Source organism: Martes martes (assembly GCF_963455335.1).
Source record: "Martes martes genome assembly, chromosome: 2".
Classification (NCBI taxonomy): Eukaryota; Metazoa; Chordata; class Mammalia; order Carnivora; family Mustelidae; genus Martes; species Martes martes.
The window spans coordinates 20,337,674-20,351,133 of record NC_137889.1 but is presented as its reverse complement, the minus strand read 5'-3'; the positions used below and the strand labels follow the sequence as shown (position 1 = coordinate 20,351,133).

The following is a 13,460-nucleotide window of genomic DNA, read 5'->3' as shown; positions in this document are numbered from 1 at the left end:
CCATAGTTTTTAACCAGTAGAAACATGTGGTGACTTAGATCCTAGAATTGCCGTGTATAGCATAAGAAATAGTAGCCATATTAACTTCATACTTCTAAAGAAGCAAAATAGTCCTTGCTTGCATTCTCTAAAAAGACTTGAAGAGAACAGACCAATTTGGCATTTTCAGAGCTTTATGGGTTTATTAGGATCCTGTCTGTACTTGAGCCACAAAATGATCTATCTGCCTTATATTTCCTGTAACTATGTGGTTGCTTGATGAAGTTGTTTCTATTAGATTACACGTTAATTTTTTTTTCTCTAGTTCTTTGTCCTGGAGGTCAGCTCTGGGAACTGAGTTTGGAAATATTGCTAATGACAGCATTTTCACTTGAATTGGGTGTTCCACACTAGATTAGTATCTAAGGTCAAGCTGGTATACCTCCATAGGAAAGAATTTCAGCTGGGCTTTAAACAATGATTGGGGTTTGAATTTGAAAATACAGAATTTTTATGAGCAAGAAAATAATTTATAAAAGACAATGTCTAGGAAACATTAAAGAGAACAGTTTGGTCTGATATGAGGAATCATATCCAATCTAGGCTGGCACACCTGAAGTGTGTCCCAAGATTTTCCAGGGGGTAACAAGGCATGGAGTTATCCTTTCTAGACTCTCAAGTTTGAAATGTACTCTTTCCTAAATTTGATCTGCCTGTGAAGGACCCTGTAGCTGCTCCTTCTCTTTTTCCTGCTTCTCTACCACTACCATTCTTCCTTGTTTTACAGAAGTAAAAGGCTGTCATTGGTCATTTTTTTTTTTTTACAGTTTTAAAACTATTGTTGAGAATATAAGAAGTTCAGAGTGGGAGAGAAGTGGTTGGTTAAACAACAAAAAAAGTTTAAGGGTACACTGCCCAGAAAGTAAAAGTAAAAAGTTGATAAATAAATTGATAAGTCAATAAATAAATGTAAAAGCAATAGAGATTAGAAAGTATCAGTGGCTAAGACTGTTGAAAGGGCAGCTTAACCATTCCTCCAGACCATAAACTCATGGCAGAAATCTCTCTCTTTTAGAATTATAAATCAAAAATAAGTTAGTTATCTTGGGGTAATTTTAATATACATATTTGAAATGAAACATTCAAATGGTTTTTTTTTTATAGAAAGTAAGACTGGTTTTACTGAGGATTTAGGTTAGATGGCAGATGTGATCTAGCATTTGGATAAGCTCAGTGTAGAGCTCCACAAAATTGGAACATTCCACAAAATACATTTAAAATACATATACAATAGGGTGCCTGGGTGGCTCAGTGGGCTAAGCCTCTACCTTCGGCTCAGGTCATGATCTCAAGGTCCTGGGATCGAGGCCCACAACGGGCTCTCTGCTCAGCAGCGAGCCTGCTTCCCCTCTCTGTCTCTATCTGCCTACTTGTGACCTCTCTCTCTGTCAAATAAATAAATAAAATCTTAAAAAAAATGCATATACAATGGAGAGTATAAGATAGTTTATCCCTTGTAAACATTAAACTTTAGATGCCAAAAATATTTCAAATATCAGCTTAAAAATATTTGAGGGGATATAGTTTTTAAAAATATTTTAAGTAGTTGTGTGAGCAAAAAAGCATTTGAAGAACAAATATATAAAGGAACAGGGGAACACTGATTTGGAATGCAGCTTATGGCTTTATACATGCAGGTTTTGAATGCTAAGAAATTTGGAATTTATCCCTAAGGCACTGATACTCTAAACTGCAATATTATCTTACTTTTGCTTAGTATACTATATTTCAAGTTAATGAAACACATTTCTTTGAAAGTAATAAGCAGATTTTTCATTAACTGGAAAAGCTTTTCATTTTTACCCATTATTTAGGGTTGCTGTATTTTAATATGGTAGACAATCATTCTTTTTAATATTTCTGAGACATAGAATGTTAAAAATTTTATTAAAAGGTATTACACTGAACCACAGATGAAATATGTTTTTTAAACAGAAATACTCAGTATCTTATTACTAAAATCCATTACTCTTAATTATTACAAATTAAAATATTCATATTTCCTCAATTGATGGTTTGTAAATGATTTTTAGATATGAGATTGTTCTTTCAAGTGAGATCTTGCAAAAAGTAAAAGCAATATAATGTGAATGGAAATGGAGATCTGGCCCATCCATGAGAAGAATCTGTTGGATCTCTGATTCTCCTGCATTATACCTGGAAAAACACTGGTTTTGACTAATGTTTTTAGTGTCATCCTATACCTTTTTCATTGTACACTCAGGAGAGCTATCACAATAAAATCCGATTACAAATACTGTAACTACCTTTCTGTCCACGTTTCATCATAGTATGCTTCCTCATCACTGTAAAAGCTCATACTTCATTATAGTCACGATTTTGCTTTTTCAGATACTTCCCCCTTCTCTGATTTTCCTTTGATTTGCATTAATAAAATAATTGAAAGATTTAAAGTATAATATCTACTTGTTAATTTTCTATCTCCATAGCAGTTGATATCTCTTTTGAAGTAAAAGCAGCCTCCTATAAATCAGAACCTGTTTTAAATAGCACATGTGTGACAAAATAAGTAATCTTTATCACACACTTACTAAGACTTATCAAGATCCTAAGAAAGAAAGAACAAGTTAATTTGGTGTAATTTTGGTTTTATTAATTTATTAATGCTAAATGTAACATTACTATTACAAAGAATCTATACGTTGCCCTTGGTCATCCTGCGTTTTAGAAACTTAAAGTTAGGTCCTGCAACTTTACAAATTTGGTTAGTAACAACAGTGTTTTTGGTTCAATCTTTAAGATTTTTTATATATAGCTTCAAATCTTATTCTATAGCCTATGAATGATCCAGTTATGTCTATAACAGTTGTATGGATTTCCAGGGAACTTAGGTCCTCTTGCTCCAATTTTCTGTCACTATTGAACGTTTTGGTTTGTTTTCCCCCCTGTATCATATAAAAGATTTTACTTCTGCTATGACATTTACCCAAATACGGATTTCTTTCATTTCCTGGATTTCCGTATTTTCTTAATCCTCTAAAATGAACAGATATATTCACACATGATTTTTTTTTTAATTCTGTGAAGACTTCACAGAAGTTTTAAGGATATGGAGTATTTACATTTTGATATGCAATATGATAAAATGCTTTTATTTTACAGGATATCTAAAATTTCATTTAAAATTGTTTATATATAGGTATTAGACATCCTATGATATAAAAGCATTTCATTATACTGCTGAGTCATTCTTGCATTTCTGTCTCATTTTTCTTTCCCTCCCTTTCAAGAACAACCACTGAAAAATTCTTCTATGTGAATATATGTTTGTGTATTTTTTTAAAAAAGGAAAAAAGATGGAAAAATGCCCACCAATTAGTAGAATTTATATTAGATAATGAAATGAAACATGAGAACAGAATACAAATTTCGTTTAGACACTTCAGTTTTTTTTTTAATTATTACAACAAGCAGATGTCACAGGCCAAAAACTTGTACTCATTTCAGGGCCCTAGTTTTCACACTATTCCTCAAGATCCTGGAGGTTATTGTAATTTTCCTCTCTTTTCTCTTTACTTAAAAACCTAGAGAAAAAAGTCTTTCTTTCTTAAAAAAAAAAAAAAGGGCTAAGTCAACCTACATAATTCGGGAAAGGAGAAAAAGAATGGAGAGAGGGAGAGAAAAGCTAGAAAGTACTGGAGGCATTTGTCAGATTCTATAAACATGGATGGGGCAGAAAAATAATTATGTATTCAGATTCTTTTCATAGATATTGAGATATGCAAAGTAAGGTTTTGAACTGTTAAAATTTACTTTGTGCTGTGAACTGTTTCTTTGACCCTGACACCACTCTAAGGCTGAATTACATGGTTCTAGTCTTTAACCAGGTCACAAAAGTATTATTTTAGAAACTTAAATGTCTCAGAAATAAGGAAGGAAGCAATAAGAGGCATGGTTAATTAAATGTCATAGCTCTTGTATGCCCTATAGTCACTGCATCATTGCCTACCTATGCAGTAGTTATTAGCTAAGTAAAATTTATTGTAGCAGTATTTTCCCCTGATAAAATATTTAAGTTAAGTTCATTTTATTCTCGCTTTCTTATTTCTTGAGATGTAAATTATTGCAAATAGTGGTCTTCAGCAAATTTTAGGTGTAATTAGTAATTGTCTGCCATTGCATTTCTTCCTAGGAAGTGTTTGTGAGGTGAATTATATTTCTGTTATTCGTGCTGTATTCTGAAGTAGGAAAAGAGAAATTTAACATAATTTATACAAATGCCTGCATGTATTGCTTTTTGATCTTTTTAAAATCAGTCCTGAGGTAACACGATGTCCTTCTTGCCCTCTTCATCTGTCTATGATTTGCAATCAGCATTTCATGTTGCATTTCACTCAGCGTACTAGTTTCACCATCTTGGCTTCTTCTTCCGATCATGAAAATCTAAAGGAGGGAAATAGAGTCAAAGTGCTCCTGGCCATACCAGATAACACAGTTTATCAGAGAAAACTTGGGAAATCATCCAATATAGCAAAAGGCTTTGCAGAGAAAGTAATTCTAATACTTCCAAGTGCTTTACAATACATTTGACATAATGTTTAATTAGCTCAGTAGTCATTCAGACATCTAACCTTGTATGTTATCTCAAAATTCATGAAATTTGTGGACAGGTATATGGTTTTAATAAGGAAGTATATAAACTATTAATTTTGGTTAATTAGGAATTTTATGTCATACTATAATGTCACATTTAACTTAATTGTTTGCTTTAATCATGTTGTTTTATAGACTTTTTTGTTGTTATAATAGTTAGGAAAATAGTTTAATTGCTTAAAAGCAATATACGAATGCTGATTAAGATAACCTTTGCTAAAAAAAAAAAAAGCTTTAACATGAAACTTAATACCTTAAAATAATAAGCATTTATTATTCCTCTCAAATTGTTGCATATCCAGGCAGTTTTTCTGGTTTGTACTGACTGGCCTGGGAATGGAAAATCTAGTATGTCCTCGCAGGTATTTGTCAGTTGGTTATAATGGCTGAGATGACATTACATATGGTCTTTCATCCTGTATATTAGTCCTGGCTTGATCACATGATAATGCAATGGTTCGCAGCAGCAAAAGAAGTCAGCCCCTTGTGCAGGTGCATCGCAAGGCTCTGCTTGTGGTCAGTTTGTTCATGACCCATTAGCCTATACAAGTCACAAGATTGAGCTCAAATTCAGTGGAGAATTTGCCTCTGTCTCCTGATGGTAGAACAGTAAAGTCAGTTTATAAAAGATATACACCCATGGGAAGAATTTGTGGTCATTCTGTAAGCTACTACTGAGGCTATCATTATTTCTGGTCTTAATAATTTTATAATACTTTCTTTTATCTTGTAGTTTGCCAGTAAGAATTTCAATGAAAGATTGAGTTATACACTTACACATTTGTTTTTAAAGTAACATTTTAAATTAAACTTAACATGAATATTTTCACTTAAAATCAGATAAGACTCCTTGATTTTTGCTATTTTATATTTATGACATTGAAGATATGGAAACCCTGCTCATCAAACTGTTTTAGAAGTCTTGGTTTGGCAACATTGAATCTTTCCTGCAGTTTTTAAATAAGATATAAATATTAGAAATGTTGGATATTGTGATCATATCAGTAAGTATAATTTATGTGGCATTACTATGGTTTATATGGCATCTATCATGCTAACCAGTACCCCTCTGTTGGAATTTATGTGATTATGTTTTTCTTAGGATAGTAATAATAGATTAGTTGTTGATATTGGTTGTCCTATGAAGGTTTATAGCTTATCTTTATATCATATTAAAATAAACACTAACAAACATAAGATACATGTCAATCTATTTGATCTAGAATCTTTACATAATAAAGCAATGTAAGCTAACTATAATACTTTGTATGTGCTGCTTGCCTCAAATTTGATTAAATGAATATTATAGATTTTGATGTAATTACCAGAGTCTATATTTCCTAATTGTTATTAATTGATAATTTCACTAAGGCTAAAAATCTCTAAACTTGGTTCTCTTTTATTTTCTATATCAGGCAATGTTTTACTGCTATAATATAACCAAATTGTATTTATAATTAGTGTGAAAATAGATGTGCTATTTCCAGACTTATAATTGAATGGCTACAATTTACTTTCTTATTGAAGTATAATTGAGATATGTTATATTAGTTTTAGGTTTACAACATAATGATTTGACATTTGTGTACATTGTGAAATGATTACTACATTAAGTCTACTCACCATCTGTTCACCATACAAAGTCACAATTTTTGTTCATATGATGACTTTTAAGATTCACTTCACTAGGGAGAGGGTAGTTGGATTATGGACATTGGGAAGGTATGTACTATGGTGAGAACTGTGAAATGTAAACCTGGCGATTCACAGACCTGTACCCCTGGGGCTAATAATACATTATATGTTACTAAAAAAACTAAAAATTTTTTAAAAAGTTTCACTTCATTAACACTTCCAAATTTGCAATACAATATTATTGACAAGAGTCCCCATGATACATATCCCCAGGATTTATTTATTTTATAACTGGAAGTTTGTCCCTCCTGATCTCCTTCATCCATTTTGCCCAACCTTCCAAACCTCCTGCCCTCTAGCAATCACAATTCCGTTCTCTGTATCTGTGAGTTTTGCTTTGTTTTGTTTATTCATTTGTTTTATTTTTTTAGATTCCAGATATAATTGAAATTATTAATAGAAGGAAGGAAATTATAAAAATCAGGGTGAAAATAAATGAAACAAACTAAAAAGATATAGAAGAGATCAGTGAAACTAAGAGTTGCTTCTTTGAAAAGATTAATGAAAATAACCAATTTGTAACTAAACTCACTAAGAATGAAAGAGAAAAAGCTCATATAAATAAAATTAGAAATTAAAGAGAAGTTACAATTGATAACCAAAAAAAAAAATACAAAAGGTTATAATGGACTACTTTAAACAAATATATGCCAACAAATTGGACAACCTAGAAGAAGTGGAAAAGTTCCTAGAAATATATGATCTTCCAAGACTGAATCATGAGAAAATAAAAATCTGAATAGACTAATTACTAGTAAGAAGATTAAGTCAGTAGTCAAAAAATTCCCAACAAACACTAAGTACAGGATCAGCCGGCTTCAGTGGTGAATTCTACCAAACATTCGAAGAAGACTGAATACCTGTCATCCTCAAACTCTTCCAAAAAACTGAAGAAGAGGGAATGGGCCAACATTGCCCTGATAGTAAAACTAGACAAGGACAACACACACACACACACACACACACACACACACACACACACACACAGAACTGCAGGCCAGTATCACTGATGGACACAGATAGGAAGAACAAGACAAGGATACCCATTCTCACCACTTTTCTTCACCATAGTATTGAAAGTCCCAGTCAGAGCAGTTAGGCAGGGGAAAGAAATAAAAGACATTCATAAATTGGTAAGAAGTAAAACTATCACTACTTGCAAATGACATGTTTTTCTGTATAGAAAACCTTAAAGGCTCCAACCAAAAAGTTGTTAGAACTAATAAATGAATTCAGTAAAGTTGTAGGGTACAAAATCAATATGCCAAAATATGTTGCATTTTTATATAGCAACAATGAACTTTCAGAGAAATTAAGAAAATCCCCTTTGCAATTAAATCCAAAAGAATAAAATATGTAGGAGTGAATTTAACCAAGGAGGTGAAAGACCTATACACTGAAAACTATAAGACATTGATGAAATAAATTGAAGAAGGCACAAATAAGTAGAAAGATATTTCATGCTCATAGATGGGAAGAATTAATATTGTTAAAATTCCATATTACCCAAAGCAATATACAGATTCAATGTAATTCCTATCAAGATTCCAATGACAGTTTTCACAGAAATAGAACTTACAAGTTTCATTTTGGCCACATTTTTGGAAGTTAAATAAATCCCCCAAATGGATACTGCTTTACAATAGCAATGGGACATAGAGCCATATAATTATGAGATATATGCATTTTAGATTTACTCTGATAAAAAATACCCTCATATTTTCATTTGGGAAGATGATATTGTGATATCATTTATAGGGGACTTTATGATTTTATTATTATTTTTTTCACAAACACAAAGCCAAATTAAAAATATAGTAGACTAAAAAAAAAAAAAACTATAAAGACTGTATGCATCACCATTTTCATTATAGCATTTCAGAGAAATACTAAGAATAAATTAGGAAATTAGGTTTTTGATGTCTTACAAAAATGTCTTTATTTATTTTAGAAAAACTCCCTGTTTGGTCAGCTAAGGGAATAATTTCCCTCTCACCTATGTAGTTATAATGTAACTCCATTTATTATTCTAGTAATAAAAAATAAAAGTCTCTGGCATTATTGTAATTCCAAAAAAAGATTGAGTCAATAATGAAATGAACATAAACCAATTCTTATTTTTTATTTTTAGAATGCAAAATATAGTGATTGATATTTTGCTACTTAATGTAATTGGTTATCCATTATTTCCACTGACAATCCAGAAGACTTAGATATTTCAGGATGTCACTGTTGATGTGTTATGCTTCATTAGAAGTTTTTTAGAATCATTCAGTTGTAACAAAAATACACATTTGGAGTACATAATTTTAGTTTGTCACTTCTATGAATCAACTGGCTCATTGTTCATTGGAGCAGTGTTTGGTTTTCTGTACAAGTATTTAAATAAGAGGACTTCTAACCTATGAACATCCATCTCATGTTTTGTGTGTGTGTGTGTGTGTGTGCACGTGTGCGTGCGCGCGTGCACGCAGTATTGGTTTTTGAATAAATCCATGTCCTTTACATTTAGAATTTCTAATCTTGATATTTACTTTTATAGGACAAATGAAAAGTTATATTTTGTTTTTAAAGTAACTCTATCTTCTGTATTTATGTATTTGTCTCATATGTTTTAGCTAGTGTTAGCTTCCATTATATAATGTTTCTTATTATGATTTTGCTTTTCAGATAATTTGAGAATACATTGCAGTAAATTATTCCTTGTAGAAACTGGTTCCACAATATGTTTAGAGATTTTAAGTAGGTTTGATTTATTTTATATTTAAGATCTTTTTATTTCCCAAATCATGTCTGACAAAAATGCCCACCTTATATCTTGGGCAGCTAATGACCTCTGATGAAGGTGTTGTAAGGTGATAGACAAAAGGAGCATACTAGACAGAGGATAGCTGGAGCACGTGGTCAGGGAAAGAAGTACAAACATGGCTGAAACTGGAAAGTTTGGGGTCATGTTAATTGTCTCTCTGAACTTGAATCACAAATTGAGATTTTACTGACTGAAAAATAGAGAGCCATTAAATGCTTTTTGAGCACTTAAGTGATGTAGGGTTTTATGCAGGAGGATATTAGGGGAAAATACTTGTTACAAAAATAGCATTAGTTTGCAATAGCTTGAGTTTCCAGAGAGACATTTTGACAGAAATATTCAGCAGGCTTTTGGCAGATAGAAACTCAGTCAAACATAAAGCTGGAAGAACAGATGAGGAAGCCAGCACACAGTGAAATGGTCAAGCTCTTTAAGTGAATGGCAACTGAATGAAATTGAAGAGAGACAGAAATACCTGATATAGGTTGGAACTTTGAGAATGATGTTTTTGTCAGAGGAGAAAGACATCCTTATGGAACAGTAGTTAAAGAAGTAGGAAGATTAAACTATGAAGCAAATAAAGTATAAAAATTTTCAAAGTACATAGTAGAAGCTTCTCTGAAAAAAAAGTACCAGGCAGGTAAAATATACCTGGTTTGATAAACAGAAATGTTAAGTACCTATTATAAGTATAATCTAATCTGGATCTGTAAAATTATATATTCAATCAATTCAAGAAAAATTCCAAATACCCAGCTCAGTGTATTCACAGAAGTGTTTAAATTTCATGTTAGAAGATAAGTTATTTGTTTTTCATTTTGGAGAAATTATATACAATGCTTTCTAAGTTTCAGAGCTGGATTTAACTTATGAAGTTAAAAAATAATTGTTAAGATAGTGTAATAGATTCTTTCTCACATTTTGGTCCAATTATAGTGATGTGTATGCCTTTAAATTGTACTCTTAAAGAAAGAGAAGACATTTTATAGCCATAATGTCACTTTCTGTACTCTCTTGATGCTTTGTGTGTGTGTATACATGTGTTTGAAAAATCACCCTTTGTAAATTAGTGACTTCTTTTAATTAGTGCTTATGAAGAAGTTGACGTATATTTCTGAACAATTGGCAGAAAACATCAATGAGCTGTAAATGAAAGGCAGCCTTTGGAAAGAGTATTCTGAAAACATTCAAACAGCTACATAATTATAATTTTCATCTGAAAATACTTGGTGCTTTGAGTTTAAAAATCTGTTTTCTAAAGGAGAAGATGAACAACAAAATAAAGTTATAACTTAAAAACTTTGTGTGAAGGATCACATGATCATTAAATAAATATAAAAATCAGTTTCAAGAGTTTTCCAACAACTTTTAAGTTATTCACCCCAAAGTACACTACTTTTCTAACATTCAGTCAAATGCATTTGGGGTTAAAGATATTACAATGAATGGATAGAGGCATGTGAAAAAATAACTTATGTTAAATAAAATTATTCTCATTTTAGGGGAACTAAAGTTGAAACACTAAGAAATCTCTTTCTCTCTAGATTCCATACTGAACCTATTTAAAAAGTCTAAATTTTATTCTTTTGGTTAAAGGCCCCTATGAAGTTTGTTGTAGTGTATTCTATAAGATATAAAAATAAAAATAGGACAAAGGTGAATCTGAGTGTAAATAGGCAATATTTTATAGTTAAATCAAGAAAAGGAGTTATCAGACTTTTCAAAAGTTACCTTTGTGAGATCTGAATCCTTATGCAGGTAGAAATTGTAATACGAAATTCCACAATTCTTTCTTTCTTCTCTCAGAAATCAGGAGTCAGGTCCATGCAGAAGGGAAGAAGCTCTAAAGAAATACATGTGCAGAGTCTTTCAGTTTCAATAATTGTACATCGAAGGATTTTATAGCTAGATCTCAAGAAGATAGTTTGAAGGCGGTAAGACTAGAGAAGCTATACACAAGATCTGAGCATATAGTAAGTGATCAATAAATGGATGATGATGATGGTGCCGGGATGTGGAGCGCCTTGGTCAAGAAAGAGTTCTTGAGACGTTTTAGAATGCAGAGTGGTGCTTGTACTATAGCACAGACCCATGGGCAGACAGAGGTGCACTGTGATTATAAGGAGTCACTGATGACAGAGGTTTTTCTATCCTGTGGAGGTGAAAGTGACATTGAGGCTCCAGGAAATTGTGTCTATAGGTTCCTGGAAGCCTGGCTATTAGTACGATTGTGTTTCTCTTATAAATCATTAAGACAGTTACAAACTATAGTAGAGTCTCATATCCTGCATGACTGTAATCTTTATCAGTTGACCATTTATTTCTCCCTGCCTTTGTTCTTAAGGCAGTCACAAGTGCTGGAGAAATGTCATACATACCCCACCTTGAGGGGAGAGGGTTTGTGGGGCTCTTCTTTTGCCTTCAGGTGCTGTTTGTCCTCTCATCAGTGGTGATGATGATGATTTCCTTGACTATCCTAAGTTGATTCACTTATTCACTCCTCAGCAATGGGGCAGAGAACCTGCTGGCTGTTATCTTTCCTGGTCAGGCACTGGCCACTTCTTCACATACCTCCACTCCTGAATTTTGTCTCTCAGGTCCACATTGTTCTGGCCGCCTTTAAAATTTATGTGGTGAGGGGCACCTGGGTGGCTCAGTCAGTTAAGTGTCCAGCTTGATTTCATCTCAGGTCATGATCTCAGCGTCACGAGATTGAGCCCACATCAGGCTCTGAGCTCAACGCAGAGTCTACTTGTCCCTTTCACGCTTTCCCTCTCTCCTTCCTCCCCCCACTGATTCTCTCTCTCAAATAAATAAATAAAATCTTTTTAAAAAGATGTGATAAGACTATTGCCATTTATGGCAGATCATGCTTCTTTGGGGTCCAGTACCCCACTTTTCACTTTACTCTGTAGTTAGAATTATAGTAGGCACAAAGGATCTCTCACTTTTTTTCTAACTTAATCTTTTTCTTTTGAGGCAATTGGCTCTGCAACAGTACTGAAGAAGTAAATATCTCAGTGACTAATACATACTGACATTCTTTTAGTGGAATCCTTCCTTCTTAGAACTTTTATTTATTTATTTTTTGAGAAGTAAGCCGTTATTTACTTGTTTTACAAATAAAGTTAGCTTTGTTACTTGCTTTTCGGTGATTAGTCAAAGAGACTAAATCCCACATCTTCCGCTGACTGCTCTGACTCTTCCTTTGCTTCACACTTGGCTGGGACTGCAGCGCCCGCAGCAGGAGTGACAGTGATGGTGGCGGCCACAGGGGCAGCAGCCACAAAGGCAGATGGACCAGCTGAGAAGGCCTCAATCTTCTCAGCAAGTGGGAAGGCATAATCAGTCTCTAGTGACAAAACCAGATCCACATGTATCAATTGCTGATAGAAGGGGGTACTGGTACAACAGTCAGGTAACAAGTCTGTAGACATAACACTAACGACATTGGGGACACCGTCCAGGAAGCTAGAATGCAGTTTCCTCTGTGATACAAAGCACTTTGGGGTTGTAGATGCTGCCATTGTCAAACACCTGCTGGATGGAGAAGGGGAAGAGTAATCAGCACGTTCAGCAGTATGGCTTTGCTAGCCAGCAAATGAAGACCTCCTGTCTTCATCAGCTGCACATCACTCAGGATTTCAGTGATGCCCCTGGAGATTTTTATTGTGATGCCTGCAGCCTGAAAGACAGAGGTCTTCTCAGACCCAAACCAGTGTTCTGGGCAGGCACCGGGACTTCACATGGGGCCATGGCACGAGCACAGGTGGCCCCTGATACTTACTGGCCAACAGCATGTCCCTGATTTCAGCGAGGTCATCCTGGGTGAACACAAAACCCACACTCCCCTGAATATGAGGGGACCATTTCTTCAGGGCTAGAATGTTCTCCAGTGCCCTTGGATGGCCTTATGCTTCATGGTGTTCTTGCCCACCAGTACCACAGGCCTCCTGCAGAGGGACATGTGGCTCTGCTGCACCTTCTTGGAACCCACATTGTCTGTTCCCACACTGAAGAGTTTTGGGTAACCACCCAAGAGGTGGATGATCTTAAGGAAGCAGTTGGACTTCTGGGTCACCTGGCTTCCCTGGGCATCACGGTGGTATGTCAGGGATGGCCATGCAGGGTTTAAACATGATGTCACTCTCACAAGGACTCCTGGTAGTAGACTCCTCTCTTAGTAGTATGCACTATCCCACATCTACCTTAAGAAGATGTTTATAATTTCTCAAGTTTTTCCCTTTAGTTGTTGAAATTCAGCCATATTCCCCAGATAATTCCTACACTGTACTCACTATCC

General features: G+C 34.0%; 1 protein-coding gene and 1 pseudogene across 3 annotated transcripts in view; one reads left to right on the top strand and one right to left on the bottom strand.

The window, feature by feature from the left end:
* Positions 1–13,460, top strand: part of SGCZ (sarcoglycan zeta) — a gene marked incomplete at both ends in the record, with an annotated part of 464,568 nt that overhangs the window by 265,773 nt on the left and 185,335 nt on the right. The gene's annotated exons all lie outside the window — the stretch shown is intronic.
* On the bottom strand, positions 12,313–13,255 carry LOC308338661 (large ribosomal subunit protein uL10-like; annotated as a pseudogene). Its single transcript has one exon. The product of its transcript is annotated as a large ribosomal subunit protein uL10-like (transcript).